The sequence below is a fragment of the Colossoma macropomum genome, unplaced genomic scaffold, assembly GCF_904425465.1.
Source record: "Colossoma macropomum unplaced genomic scaffold, Colossoma_macropomum, whole genome shotgun sequence".
Classification (NCBI taxonomy): Eukaryota; Metazoa; Chordata; class Actinopteri; order Characiformes; family Serrasalmidae; genus Colossoma; species Colossoma macropomum.
In genome coordinates this window covers 28,877,105-28,893,848 of record NW_023494789.1, presented here as the reverse complement: position 1 = coordinate 28,893,848, position 16,744 = coordinate 28,877,105, and positions in this window count along the sequence as shown.

Here is a 16,744-nt window from a genome sequence, read left to right as displayed (position 1 = left end):
CGTGTTCTTCAACCACAGAACTGTTCACACCTTTGTGCTCTTGAGTGAGTGTAGATTCTGTTCTTACAGATAAGAAAACACTGGTCAATGTCAGAATCTTCATAAAAACTGCATAAGTGGGTTTTAAGAAGAAAGTTCTTCTTAAGAATGGTTGGTGAATGTGGCCTAATGTTTCTGGTTCACTCTAAAAGCAGATGAGCTAAAAAACAGCACATTCTGTCTCTAACTAGACACATCAGTGTGTTCAGTTGAAGACGACACATTTTGAGTTACTTGAAACCCAAAATGTGTTGAAATATTTCTGTATCCTGTTACAGAAAACACATTTTCTGTTACTTTTAACACATAATGTGTTAAACCAGAAGACAACATGACACAAAGAGTGTTAAAACAGGTAACACAAGTAAGAGTGATGTCATTTAACGCATCACTTTTTAGAGTGTAACCATAAACACTCAGAGGTGCTTAAGTAAAGGGAATGGTTCTATTCAGAACCACAAGTTGGTAAAATGGTTCTTCAGATTGATGGAGAATGTGTTGTAGATGGTTCTATATAGAACCTTTTTGAAAATGGGTCTATATAGCACTAAACAGGGTTCTTCTATTGTTACAAGTTTAACACCATAGCATTAGAAGAACCCTTTTTGGGGCGATATAGAACCATTTTTAAGAAGGTTTTATATAGAACCATATTCAACACATTCTCCATTTATCTGACGAGCGATTTCACCATACCAAGAACAATTTAAGCATAAAATGATCCATCTTTTTTAAGAGTGTATAAGTGGATCTCTTCTTAAACACAATTTGGCGCTGTATAAAACTAAGCTGTGGCCACAACTGACCAGTACGCGTATACGATCTACCGTCACTCTTGTATTACAGTGATTGACTAGCGCCACCTGGTGGCTCCAATGTAGCATTAAGTAAATCATAAATAAAAGGGTAATAAGGATGTTACCAACTCAAACAATGGAATAATGTGTGAATGTTTGCCTGGTTTGTGTTTATACACAACTCCCGTAAACAAATCTTTATTTGTTTACATTGCAAACACACATAAAATAAAATAGGGCATTACTATTCTCCTTTTTACCATATAATTGTGCCATTCATGCCTAAAACAGTAAATCAAACAGTGTCTTAGAGAATAAAGTAAGGCAGGAACAAGATTTAGTCATATTCACATCTGGCTGAAGAGCATAATAAAATTTATACAAAAATTGAAAATACAAAATAATATATTAAATGATTAATATAAATAATTTAACCCGGTTCATCTCATCAGTCACAACTGTGACCAACATTTTGTTTTCAGTTTGTAAAGCTGTAAAAGAGAGTAAATGTGTTTTCTACTGGACTGTAAATTATACATTTCATTAAAGGTGGTGAAAATTTGGTGACATAATTCGTCACATAACCAGAGTCATTTACTTCAAGCACCTGATAAAGATGGTGTCTGTATCAGAGATCTACAAAAAGAAGTAAGGAAAACATTATAGAATACAATTCCAACTACTGAAACTGGAACATTTAATCTTAAAAAGGTCTATAATTAATATTCTAACAAGATTGTACTGCCAATTTACTAACATGCTCGCAGGAGATATAAACATGTGAATGATCACTGTGACTGGTGGGATAACAGCAATGGTGGATGAAGTACACAAAACATGTACTTGAGTTAAAGTAGAGATACCTAAAGTAAAATATTACTCTAGTAAAAGTAGGAGTCCTCCCTTTAGAAATCCACTTAGAGTAAAAGTACAAAAGTATTTGCCTTTGAATGTACTTAAGTATCGAAAGTGAAAGTACTAAAAGATTAATTATGACTCTAATGTCCTATTATCATTTTTTAACAAGACTCTTGCTTCATTAACTCATTTTAGGAGAAAATACTCCAGTGTCACTCTTGGTAAACCAATCTTTTAATAGAATGTCATTAATTAGTCTGACACTGATGTTAATCAAAATTATCATAAGCACAAAAGACTGAAGGCAAACAATTTATTAAACAATTTCTATTAGGTAGAACCAAGTGGCTATGAAGTTTCGGTTTAAGATTTAAGTTTAATAAAACTTGCTTTAAACACAGGTTCACAAATGAGTTTTACTTTACTATATTGCATCTGTAGGTCTCTGTTCATAAACATAAACTAGCCAAAACAAATTTACTATAAAAGGAAATATTGTTTGTATAAATTCAGAAAAAAGACATGCCAGTCACAACTGCATATGTGTACATATTTCTATATTGTGATCTATTTACCCACAAAGTCGAGAACAATATGTTACATCTGTTCTCTAATTCTTTGATGTGTGATTGTCAGTCAGTGTTTGCATTAAACCCCATCCAGCTTTATCTGCTAAAGTGACCTAAGTATAGTGTGGATATGCTTGCAGTGGGTAGCTAACAGGTCACCAGGTCAAAACAAGTTCAAAACTAAGGACGCCCTGTACCCTGATTGGTGTGCTTGCTTCATGCTTCTTTCATTTTGACGTTACTTTTTATGCGCACAAAAGCCAAAAGGAACAACAGACTTTGCATAATGTAGTGGAGTGAAAGTAAAAAGTCGCCCAAAATTGAAATACTTCAGTAAAGTAAAGATACAGGAAAATACAGGAAAAGTACAGTAGCGAATTACATTTACTTCATTACTGTCCACCGCTGGATAACAGTGGCTCACGTTTACTGTTTATTTCATATAGCTTGTCTTCATCTAACATTTCAGACATGCTATAATATGATGACTGATTAGGGACCTGCAGCTCTTCTAGCATTATATCATAAAGCTGTTTACTGTTATTTCTCATATAATTGATTCTGGTTGCTTAACTGCAACTTTTGACTCCAACCAGATTGTATAATTCTGACCAAGAAAACCTTCCTCGTTCCAAATGTCCAATATACTGGACATTTTTTCCCCAGGTATTCTAGTTTAATAGAAGCAGATATGCGACCACACTAACTCCTATGTCTTTCTACAGAACTCCTACACCAAATGAAACATGTTTCTGAATTATCCTGTATTTATTTTGGAAATGTTTTTGCATGTATGTCTTTCTACAAGGTCTCTTCTATGAAAGGTAAAAAAGGAAATAGTAGATATTTGTTTCTACATACACACATTATGAGATAAAGTTCCATGTCCAGTAATCTGAACATTTGGACTCAGTGTAGTAAATGATGCTTTGATAAGTATAGTAGATTTATGCATTACAAAATGCAATGATTCAAGATTTCTGTTTAACAAGTCCCCCCCCCCTGCCAAAAAGGGAACATTTTCTGGGTTTGAGATAAATTAGTTTTGAAACCCAGAAACTTTATTTCCTTTATTTCTACTACACTGGGTTAGAGTTTAAAGTGTATGTAATATTTTAGGACCCATTCATGCAGAAGCTGTTCCACGTTATTCATGCAACTGTACATACAGTGAACACAGAACAAGTTCAGTGTTTGCTTTGTGTCTTATGTTGGTCATATTAAATATGTTCATTTCTCAAAAGCTCTTACATTTCAAGTGCCTAAGTCCAAATATCCACTATACTGGACACTGAGTATTACTGAATATAGTTTCCCAGTAAAAAAAAAATCACATATGTTATTCAGTACACAGCAGAGAATGTGTTTCATAACAAAACATTATTTATTTTTACAGTATCCAGTCCTCAGCCCTCAAACCTCAGAACTAAGGAGGAAATATCATCTATTTGACCAACGTTTCTAAAACTATTTTCTGGAAAGATATTGAGTTTGTGTGCTGGAACTGTTAAGTTAAGTAAAAGTTTATTTATATGCCGCTCTTTATAACAGGTGTCACAAAGCAGCTTTACAGAAAAATCCAGGTCCAAGCACCCATGAGCAAGACAGTGGCAACAGTGGCAAGGACAAACTCCCTAAAAGCAAGAGGAAGAAACCTTGAGAGGAACCAAGACTCAAAAGGAGAACCCATCCTCCCAGCCGATCAAGGCAGTTGAAGCAACAGTATCAGATGCACAGGAAGGGCAGCTGTTCATCTCGTCAAACAGACACACAGACAGTTACTTCTGTTAATACAGACTGATTACAGTATACAGTGTTAAGAGAATGCAGCAGAGACTCCAGCAGGCCAAGCTATAACAGCCTAACAAAGAGGGAGAACCAGAAAGGTAACAGAGACATGAGGGCTTCCTAAGATGTCAGCGCTCCTTTGCTCCATGGTTAACAGATTAGAGTGAAAGCATGAGAGCAGCTCCCTAGTCACCTCAATACTCGATGATCATGAACCCCCAGATCTGCACCTTACGGGAAAAACTAATTACCAAAGGCTCAACTAAACAAGTAGGTTTTTAGCCTAGACTTAAAGACTGAGGCTGTATCTGAGTCCCGAACACTGACTGGAAGACTGTTCCAAAGTTGGGGGGCTTTGTATGAGAAGGCTCTACCCCCTAATGTAACTTTATTAATTCTAGGTGCTAATAGTGAACCAGCACCTTGTGATCTAAGTAGGCGTAATGGTTCATAATAAGAGATAAGTTCACTCAGGTACTGAGGGGCGAGGCCGTCCAAGGAGTAAAGTTCATGTACTGACATAGCTGGGAAAAATTGGGATTAAATAGGTTAATCAGTGTTACTGTAGTCTGGAAATAACACACATCCATCAATGAGATTATTCAATTTAGAATTCTTTTAGGTCGTATTTCTGCATTTTATTTTTGAGAAAAATTCAATTTCTAAACAACAACAGCAAGTACTTATATTGTTATATTGTTGTTGTTGTCTATTATTATAGACGGTTTGATTGTGAGCCAGAGGAGGATACTTTTCCCTTTTGTGTCTTAATTCCTTTCATTTGAGTTTTTTTCAGCATGTTTGATGAGGCCGAAATCTCAGTCAGAAAGCTGTGTAACAATATGCATTGTATAAAGCGCCACACAAATGGAAAATAAATAGAACCGAATTATGTAAAACACACGATACGAGGAAACAATACATGGAATAAAAACAAAACAAAACAATTAGCATGAAAACTCTATATACAGATATGCTCAGAGACGCTCTATCCTTTGATACTGAAGATGAATACAGGGGGTGAAAATGTCTAGAGCTAGTTTCCTTCCTGCCACCCCATACCCCACCCTCCACACCTGTTCTTTGTCTTCTGTTCCTAAAGGGGGCAGCATTGTGATTAAACAGAAAGCACCGCATATGTGCTACAGAGTCTTTCTATAGAAAAAGAATGCTACATACTCCTCTTCTAATTTTCTCTAGAAATCAAATGCTACAGATAGCTTCCATTTTCAATAGAAACAGAATGCCGTATAATCTGTCATTAATTTTGCGCTAGTAAGTGATATTGAAACCTTGAGTATCAGCCGACACTGAGCCGATAGTTTGTTCTTTAAAAAGTACTAAGCTTTGAAATGACGTATTTTTAATTGGAGCACTTCACTGAAGATGAGCAACTAAAAGTAGACTATCATACTGAAACTAACACTCTTATACACAGAAAGAAGTGCACAGCTAACAACATAACACTGTGGATATGTGCTATTTCAGGATGGATTTGTTACAGGACTGGATCAGATTCATTCTTTTGTTCCCCCTCTGATGCCCAGTCCTGCATTTTCTGCTGTTACTGAACCAATACCAATACCAAGGGCTGCCCAGAAGGGGGGTAATGGGGGGGCAAGATTCTGAGTGTTGTGTTCAGAAAGTGTGACAGTGGGCAATATATTTATAAAGTGGTCATTTAAAAAAGTAGGCAAAATAAGTATTAGTTTAGTGTGTCACATTATGCATGTGCCAAAAATAGTGATTTTACTGTAGCACTTAAAAGCAAAAAGCAGCCTAAAAAAAAACCTACCTAAATTAGATTGGTGTTAATGTACTTTAAGTGTGCACTTTGATTGTATTATCCATATAAATACAAAAATCAGATTTGATGCAGCATCAACCGATAAGCAATATTAAAGAGCTTGTGGGGGAGAGGGGTGAGTGAATTGGGAGTGCCTGTGTCTTTGGTCTCGACCAAACAATTTTTTAGGGGCTGATATGCCATCGCTAGACATGAGGTCAGAAACTAAGTGCAAAAGCAGTGGTTTTCCTCAAACGGTCCACGTTTTTGCTCTACCCCAGCTCCCAACCCATCCGCAGCAGATGCTTAGTATTCCTAATGGCTTAGATCATGTGTGTTGGGAGGTGAAATGTGGAGAGTCTGGGGGGCCCTGAGTAGTGGAGAACCACTGACTTAGGAATAAATAACACAAATTGGAACAAGATGAGCTGTGCTCTGCAACTGTGCACCAAAAACATGTAGCAACAAAGTAGGTTTTTCTAATAAAGAGGCCTGTAAGTGTACACAGATTTTTAAAAACTCCAGAAGCACCGCTGTGTCTGATGCACTTGTTCCAGCACAACACACAATACCATGTTGATGTCACTTCTGTACTGAGAAAATAATGTCCTGTAGTGGTCCTGTAGTGATCCCTTTCCATTGGTGGATGGGGGTCGAGGGTGACTGACAAACTTTCCATAACAACAGATGGGCTACAGCCAGCAACTGTATACCTACAAATTGCACCTATTTGTTGGTAAAATTGTCAATGATTGAAGGCACAATGTAGGTGCACCTATGGAAACTCGCAACTCAGTTCATATACCCAATTAATGAGGTTAATAGCTTTATAACATAAAACACAAGAAGATCGACCTTAATCATATGCAAAGTATATGCGTGGACATGTGCAGCCTTGTGTGCCACTAATGACCTGAATACATGCTTGTAAGTACACGGATACAAAGAGCAGAGAGTGAAGAGAAAGCGTCCCTATGAGTCCCTCAATAGTGTGGCATGCAGAGCCGTGATTATGGAGAGCGCTCCAGCATGCGCCAAGCTTTGCAGAGGAGTGGCTGCCATGGCAACTTGACAATCATCACAGACAGCTGAATTTCTGCAGTTCTTTTGTTAGCACTCACCTCTCATGCAAACATGCAACATTAGAATAAAATGCAAAAACAGGTGTGATGCAAACTCTTGTTTCAGACGCCAACATAAACTTTAAAAGCATTATAAAAGCACATGTGTAGTGCAAGTATTCAGGAATCAGTGCTAGGTTCTGGCGAAGTGATCTGCTGGAGAGTTTCTTTACCCCATTCTTTAGCAAGCATGAGGCCTACAGCAAACAGTCAGATTTACTGTAGGATCAGAGAAGGCAAAGACTAGGTTCAATGCCTGAAATATAACTTCTACTCATGGAGTATGGATTTATACTTAAAAATTGGTGTTGACATAAAGCTTTGTTACTGCAATAAAGACAAAACAAAACTTTATAACGGGTGAGAGAGACTTGTATGGTAGCACTTTACTGTAGGGCAGTGTTCATAAGGGCTACATGAAACCTACATAAGCCCTTCATGACAATCAGGGCAGTGCTAGGACAGTTTTAGAAATGAATGTACATCAGTTGTTTTTCTCATTCATTGTTCATCATTCAGCTTCTCCAAATTCAGAATATTCTGTGACAGCAGGGTTATTATTAATTCTTTCTCTTGTTCACAGTCTCACTATCTGTGTATTTTCTTAAAATTCACACTTACACTAAAATAGTTGGCTCTTCAGCTAGCTAACAAGTTCTCCGCAGGTTTGGGTAGGGTATCCTAAATCGATTCTTAAGTAAAAGTACTGATACATGGGTACAATAATGACACAAGTAAAAGTGAAAGTACCTTAACATAAAACAACGTGAGTAAAAGTACAAAAATATCAGGTCAAAAAACTATTTAAGTACTGAGAACTAAGAACTTCTAAATAGAGCATCTATCAGCGCAGGAACTGAAGTTTGTTTGTTTGGCTCTATTTTTCTCTTTTTTGGATTATTCTGGTTTAAAATAAAATACTAAAACTCCAAAGTCAAAGATGTGACCAATCACAAGGCTGACAGATGTCAATAACAAAACAGAATGAAATTAAACACAAAAAGGAATTAGAACCTAAATATGAATGGCTGAAATGTAACTGAGTAAAAAGTAGATTTTACTTACTAATATACTTGAGTAGAAGTAAAAGTACTACAATTTGAAAATACTTAGGAGAGTACAAATCCATGTACTTCAGTAAATGTAACTAGTTACTACCCATCGCTGGTTATCCACTTTTCTTTCTTTACCTCTCATAAACCTGAAGTTAGCAAGCTAACAAGCAACACAATAAAAGCTGTACATCCAGCTGTTTTTGATCACAATTTATCACAAATTGACATTGTAGGTAGCTACCTTCTCTTGATGACTACTTACTGGTTCAGTCCATATATGATATGTTTTGAATAATATAAATATTTTAAATTTTCATACATTTTTTTCAGATTTTTTCTATAGTATTGGAAACAGGCACATCAGTAGCCACAGACTGTCAGACAGTTTTTACAGTAAGTTAATGTGAGTGAAGGTTACTTATATAATATTAACCATAACACAATTTAATATGCCTCAATTCCACAATCTGTAGATGGATACCCAATTTTTTTTAACAGAGGTAGCAGCTCCACTGAAGACCAGCCAATAGATAAGGTTTTGCCAGTTCAAACTGACTGACCTCTCATTAAATCTTGCATTATTGAAAATCTGCATTTAATAAAAATAGCACATAACTAAACACAGGCAAGGAGAGGGACAGAAAGAAGCTGACGGAGACTGACAGTAAAGCTTTAGCCACCCTATCCATACAAGTCACTGATGACAACTGACACAGACCTACATTAACATTTATACTTATTTCATAAGTAAAATGACAGACTTTGTGGCTCAGTGTATGTCACAGCAACACAATAGCCATAATATGACATAGCTTGCCAAGTCAGGCTGGTAGAACAAAAGTGAACATTTTCTGTAGCCCTGAGTTTCATTTTATCAGTTGTAAGATCATTTGTTAAGCTGTCACAACATCAGCATTATGTTGCTGTGATATACACTAAGCTATTAAGTCAGTTGTTATGATGTTCTATGTCATTTTCATCCTAGAAAAGTGTCATGACAATGGAAGAAAAAAAATCTGTCACCTGACACAGGTCTTATGTCAACTTGACATCAAAGTTGGCAAATACCGCCTTTATGACAAAAACAAAGCTTACTGGAAGAAGCCTTTATAAATATTTATGCAGGTTGTAGTTATGTCAGACACCATGACCAGCTTATGTAGGTGTTATTTAGCCTTATGAACACTGCCCTGCCACTTGTACTTAACATGCATTTGGTACTTTTGTTGCTGTGGAATTGTGACGTGAATTCAAATCATTCTCTTTTTTCAGTTTTCAGCTGTGCAAAACCTTCAGCAGAGGAGCAAATGACTGTGGGGTGATGAGGATAAGTGGACAAAGCCATGCAGATGAGATGCTCCATGCGCTACTTAAACATCTCCCTCTAGAAAATCACTCCAACATGAGTAATCAGGAGATATTAAGGAGTTACACACACACACACACACACACACACACACACACACACACACACACACACAGACACACACACACACACACTGTAGTGGTTTGAGTGAAGTGATTCAGCGCAATTACTGCCTTTCTGCATGTGAAAAGCAGAGTGATTGTTGTGATTAGACTCATCTCTTATTTTTCATTAGTCAAGAAGACATAACTGCCCCATCAAAGGGCACTTTAGTTGACTTTCTGTGGTCAACATTTTTGTATTGCAGAGATTTTTCAGAAAGACCTTCTCCCCAAAGTAACATCTCCCCTTAGTAAACATGCTGCATTTTTCTTTGATGTTTTGTTCATCGTCACCTTAACAATGTTATTTTGTATGCAATAATAACTTATTATTCAGACGACTGATATAGGCCGTCATACAGTGCAGTGAAGCACTGGAAATGACAATACTTGGCTTAGAAAATAAATTGTTTTTGACCATATTTGTGGCACGGCTTATTGAATCTACATATTGATTTCCTCTGTGAAATTGAAGGGATTTAGAATATGTCCTCAAGGTCTTGACTTCAGCCCTCCAGCCAGCCTTTCTGGAATGAATCCTTCTATGTTTCCCTCTACAGATACACTTTATGTAATGAGAAGGCCGACGCAGGACAGGGTTTACTGACGCTGCGGGTTGTCATAGCAACTTCTCACCTTCTCAAGGCCTTGGACAAATCATCCACTTCTGGAAAACAGCAGCAAGAGGTGGCCTTGAAAATGGGGAGCTTCTGACAGCAAGTGAAGGCACTGAGTTGCTGAGAGAAAGTTGAATTAGCTTAGATAAATAACATAAAACACCCAACACATAAAATCTCAAAGCCCTCATCAGGGGTAGCTGTGTTCTAGCGCTGATTTGTCTAATGACAAGCATAATACGTATGTGGCACATTTTAGCAAATGCTTTTAGCGTAGTTGTTGTTGTTGTTGATTTACAAAGGTGACTGTTGCTGCAGCCCTAGGCTTTTACTCAAATGCTCTTCACAGATAATCACCAATAAAGCAAGCACACAAACCCTGATATCAGACTAAACAGCACAGGTCAAATGCAGGAAAGCATAGTGTTAACTCCATATATTACAACAAGTGTCCAGACACTCACCATAACTTAGTTTCTGACTCTGAGCTGAGCTTTCCATGAGAGATAGGCACATATAAGTGTATGTATACAGAGTACAGGAGAACAAGGTGCCATTCCATTTGTTGGTTGTCATGCGTTGGTGTCTGTATGTCTCTCAACTTCAGTAATATCCTTGCTTCTCCAAGACTTTCATAATGTTCAGAGTGGACTCTCGCCATCTCACAGTCATTTCTGTATAGCAGGGCTTTTGGGCAGGTTGACCAAATGACCTATGGGTTTTTTGGATTCTTTATCAGTGGCTAGATAAGTAAAGTCCCTAACTGTCCCCAAATCAACATTTGTAGCAATAATAAAGATGTACAGTTTCTACGAATTTTTAGCAGAGATATTCTTTCTGCATTTTCCCTGACACTGAAAAATCAAGTCAAGTCAAAGTTTATTTATATAGCATGGAGCCCTGCTGGTGACATCCCGTATAAATAAAAATAATGCATGGCCATGACCTAGTAGGGTGTGGGAACGAGATGACCATATCTTAATAAGGCATAATCTCATTTCCACAACTTAATTTCTCTTTCCCACACCTTACTAAGTCGTGGCCACGCATCTTGTTCCCACATGTTAAAACAGCATGGCTACGCATTATTTTTGTTTATACAGGATGTCACCAGCAGGGCTCCGTATTATAGCACTTTTTACAAAAGGCGTTGTACAAAGCAGCTTTACAGAAAATCTGGGTCCTAGTCCCCATTTACAAGCCAATGGTGACAGGGACAAGGAAAAACTCCCCAAGAGCAAGAGGAAGAAACCTTGAGAGGAACCAAGGCTCAAAAGGGGAACCCATCTTTGTCTGGTCGACGCCGGAATGTTGACCAGAGGAGGATGAAAATGAATGACTTGTACCAGAAGTTAAATCAATTTTGTGTGTCTTTGACTTTTGCACAGTACTGTTGATGTTTCTAATAGTGGCCAAAAAGTGTAGTTGCCATTGGGATCTTGCATCTCCACAGACAGCTTTTTAATGTAAAATATTACAATTTTACACATCTTGAAAAATATTTTACTTCATATTACTAACCACACAAAGACATGCTATTAGAAAAAACAATGCTCAGGTAAGTAAGGTATGCCAACCCTCCTCAAACCAGCATTGGTTAAAGACTCATATAGGTGCTGTGACTTGCTGCACCTGTGTTTAATAGTGACAGACAGCAGGCTGGGCTGGAGAAGCTGAATTAGACCTGTTATAGATTACTACAGCCATTTCTATTCTAGGCTAGGCTATAATGGCAAACCAGATCTATATTTGGCGACAGAGCAGTAAATAGGTCTTCACTGTATACCTGCTTGTTTAATTGGATTTTACCAGCCACTTATCAGACACAAACATTAAGCCCATTGCTGACTATATTTAGTCACTTTGCTGCTTTACTGCTTACTGCACATCCTCAGAGCTCTGAGCCACAGGCAAAATGCATTGACTCATGTTGAGGAAAGCTAAGCATTGGCAGTTTGGTTGCTGTTAATCTTTTGATGTCACGAGGACACTAAATTGGAGAGCTGGCCTGCTTCTAGCAAATGCACTCTGGCTGAACATTGTGTAGTAGTGACAGCACACTGTCTCAGATACATTGCTGTCAATGTACGACGGTAAAACAGAAGCCACTTTTCCTGCATGCATGATCACAACCATGATAGACACTTTCGGTCTGTTTGCTCTTCACATGCTCTTCATTTCTGATTGTTTTCTGAAATGAGAGCGCAATGATGTCCTTCTAAATAATGTGTTAGATTAGGAACAAGCTGCTAATTTCTGAGAAAAGAATGATCAAAGAGCCCGGAGGATTCTAGTTTCCAAGGTAAACACTCCACCGTTAGGTAGAAGCTAAGGAGAAAGATCAGACAAAACCCTTAAGATGTCAGGTATTAGTTGATGATTGCTTATGGCAAAATTGTAAATGACATAATTTCAAAAATCATCCTTTCATAATTTTACATTAGGGGAAAAATTATTGATCCTTCTATTGCATATATGTTATTATCTCTATTATCTAAATTGACAGCTCTAAGAACAATATAATATGATAACAATAATAATAATGCATTATTGCTGGAATAATGCATTTAATTATATTATGATTATATATCATTATTGCCTATTATTTGGACATCATTAAAAATGTTTCATTCTTTTCCTATCATGTATTTCTGGGCTATATTGCTTCAGGTTCAATTATGCAGTCACATTTCTCTTTATATTACTGTAATCAAAGTTGTCCTGCAGCTTTAGGTCATGCTGGCATATGGTAATGTCCTCTCTGTCCCCATATGAACTCATATCCTGCTCTTTTGTCTATCGCAAGCTTCTGAACGGCTCTCATGTGCCTTGCCTATAACTCCAGGCTGTCTGAGAATGATTTCTGCACTCATTACCCTTTCTTATCCTTTCCCCCCCATTTCATTGTCTGCATATTAAATTACCATATAAATTCCAGCTGGCCTAGAAAGTAATTCATGTAATTTCAGGGTAATCTGCAAAATATTGGGAACCATTAAAGAGAATGAAAACTTGATAATCATGTCAGTTAAATTCTGCTGTCCTTTATACCCCTTTACACCAAACTGTCTTTTTTCAATGATTCCATCTCATCCAGGATTTTACAGGCTGCTGATTCCCGTATGAAAGCCAAAATGAGTCACACCTGACATTCTATGAAGAATTTTGGTAATTCTAAGAAGAAAATTTTTCTTAGTATTTTAGAATACAATAGACTATTTAATTGATACTCCTTGTTAAGTGAGGTGTTGTATTCATCATTCATTTCTAAGCTTTGTAAAGGTTTGGTTTATACTGTGTACGCACAAACGTCTTCTGCTTGCAACAGATGGCTGAGGTTAAGGGGCTTAAAGGGGGAATCTATATCACACCCTGGATAACATGACACTAAGAGTCATGTCTTAACTAGCCAAATGTTTTAAGGCTGGTAATTAGCTTTATTAGTATTACAATTACAATTACAATTATATGTCAGAATGAAGTCTACAAGTACAAATTTAAGCTATTCATCTTCCCTGTCTTGGGAGAAGGAGAGTGAAGATATCAAGTCAGTCTATGCTGTAATTTTCCAGTCTTAAAAGTGATAGTTTTCAACCTCTCTCTCTCTCTCTCTCTCTCTTTCTCTCTCTCTAATTTGCTCCAGAATGACCCTCCTTATTAACAACTCCGTCATTCCTCCTCTTCTCTTTTGATTATTGTTGTCCTTGGAACAGAGCCTGTTTTAGTAGCACTGGCACCTTGTCTGGAGCAGCAGAGCGGTCATCATCACGACCTGAGGTTAGCTCAGTGCAACAGGTGCACATACATGATTTGAGGGGCTGAATCCAAGAAGGAGCATTAGGTAGCTCAGATAGGTGCTCAGGCCTAATCTGGGATTAGCGATGCAGCTCTGCAGATTGCCTTAAGGATTTCTCGGGTCTCTGGGGGTGGGAGGAGGAGAGCTGTGAGCCAGGCAGGTGATCGGACTCTGATGCTAGACACTTATTTCATCCCAACTCTAATTGGCCAAATTGCTTATTCATTAAAAAGACATTGCTTTCTTACATAAAGAATGGTTAATAGATTATTCAGTGTAACAAAAGTTTTAGAAAAATAAACTAAATATGTTAAAAATGTAAAATGCTTTGAGTCATAGCGATAATAGAGTATGCAACATACCACTACAAGACATCTTTAACATCAAAGACCATGAGTGTTCAACTCTTGGTGCAACTCTCTGTGTGTTTCAGTGCCACCCAGTGAGTTTTGGGATTTGTGTCATTTGGTCTTCAGGAATCACATGGCAGCTGCCTCCTGCTTTAGGCTATCAGGACATGATCTCTGTAACTGAGCTGAGAGGCCTTCCTGATGTGGCAGTGAATCTACAGCTTGTGTTGTACTGCCTACAGAGTACAAAAATATTCATTAAAATAGACATGGACTATGCAGCTCAAAAATTAAGTGACTGTGATATTCATTAAAGTAATTTTTATATTATGAGGGATGAAATCTACTAGGCTGTCTAATATTTGCCATTTTCTACTATTATTTCTTCAGTGACTGTGTAAACAATGTGTTTCTTTCACCTTTGCATTCGCTTTAGATGGGCAAAGTTTTCTTTTTTTGTTAAATACAGGTCTTGCTCTGCAATAATAGTGTATTATTACTACTGTGGTGAGTTTTGAATAGTTACGGCTGAACTATTGTTACTGAAAGTCTTTTGTTGAAAGCGTTACAGTAACGTAGTGGTCGAGTCTCATTTAAATAAAGCGAGGTGAGAGATAACGAGTTTGAGTACTGCATATTACTACCACAAATTAATATTAATGAGAAGCGTAATGTTTCTCCCACCTGTATTCCGACAACTCCTCCTGCGCTGAGATTGGCTAGTAATTTGACAGATCGCTTGTGAGGATGGGCTACTATCCAATCACAGTGCAAGAGGCGGAGTTTGTCAGAATGCGGGTGGGAAAAAAAACAACCGGCGTGAATTGCTGTTGGCTCCGCCCCCTCCACCGCACGTTAGCGCTCGGTCTGTGAGAAGCCTGCCTCAGTAATAGTGGATACACAAATATCTGAAACTGTGAGGACGGTGGTGGATTAATATGACCCTGTTTCACACAGAACAAAGTGGATTATGGCTCAAAACACGAAACGTGGAATTTTTTCTGCAATAATGGGATTTTACCCTGTCACATGAGAGGAACTTGAGGATTGAAAGGTGTTCAGGCTCGTTCTGACAGAAACCCAGAGAGCGGAGAAGTCATCACAGTTAAATCTGTCGATGAAGTAACTTTTATCATCTCATTCAAGCCTTGCAGGTGAGTTTGAACGAAATTTTGACAAAAATCTGTCAGAAATGAACAGCAAGTGTACAAAAAGGCTGACAGTAGGCTAGTTTTGTGTATGAAACACATTTGGTAGGCTAATTTCACCAAAGCACTAACCAGAACGTCAGCCCCATGAGAGCTACTGTGTGCAAACAGCTTAGCAACATTCACCCTCCGTGGCTAAATACGCTGTAAAAATAGTTCTTCAATTCAGCCAAAAAATTACTTCATGGGGTAACAAGCAATTTAAGTAGTTTTATTCATCTGAATACTCTAGATGAGCCACTGTTTCATTCAAAGTGCTTATTTGAGTTGAATTAAACCAGTTCAGTTGCTTGTTAGCACATGAAGTAACTTTTGAGGTTACCGATTTTTACAGTGTAGAGATGAACCATCTAAGAGACGAGCTACAGGTATCTTCTCAAAATGTCTCCTTCAAATGTCTCCTTCAAAGGTATCCTCTGGAAAAAAAAATAGCATCTTTCTGTTTCCAGATTATTTACACCTTGTAAAACATTTACATGGACTATGTGAGATCAAATGACTAAATAACGAGATTATATGTAAACAGAGTGAGTGAGGGAGGGAGGAGAGAGAGAGAGAGAGAGGGAGAGAGATATTTTATTGTGATTGGTCCACAGTTTCTCCCTGTCCTCCTGAGCAAGCCCAAGGAGCAGATTATAGATCTAGTGTGAAGATGATGAGAGAGACTTTGAGGAACTGAGAACATGTCAGATCAGAAGGACTTTTCTTCGCCTCAGAGCAGAGCAGACATACAGTTTTCAGATTACTTCCAAAATGCATATTTTGTCCCACAAGGCTTTTGCTGCACTTTCACTGGCTCCAAAGTACTGTAAGCATTGTTATTATAGCTCTGTTATCTTTAAGATTATTGTAATTCTTAGCCCACTTTCACTCATCTCCTCCCATGCCACAATAAAACTACACATCATCAGGTGGAAATATAAAATTGTCATTTTGGTGAAACTGTATTCATGCTTTCGGGAAAAGAATGTGGCAAAAACAATATAATGTACATTCAAGGGTTTTGTAGACCAGCCTACTCTCGTTGTCTTGATACATTTAGAAACATGTAGGCTTGCAGGCTGAAACTGTGTGGCTGGATTTATGTAAATCTGTAGTGTGATCTTTCTGAGGGATGGGTGGCTGATCCTGTTTAGTGTTTAGACTGTCCGACTAAGCAGGCTGTATTTTTAGGCCCGGAGCTCAGATGGCAGTATTGTCAGCGTGAAAATTGGTTTGCAGAGATCACATCAACAGCACGTCTCTCAAATCTCCTCAGACCACAGTGCTACAATCATGTGTACAGCTCTTCAT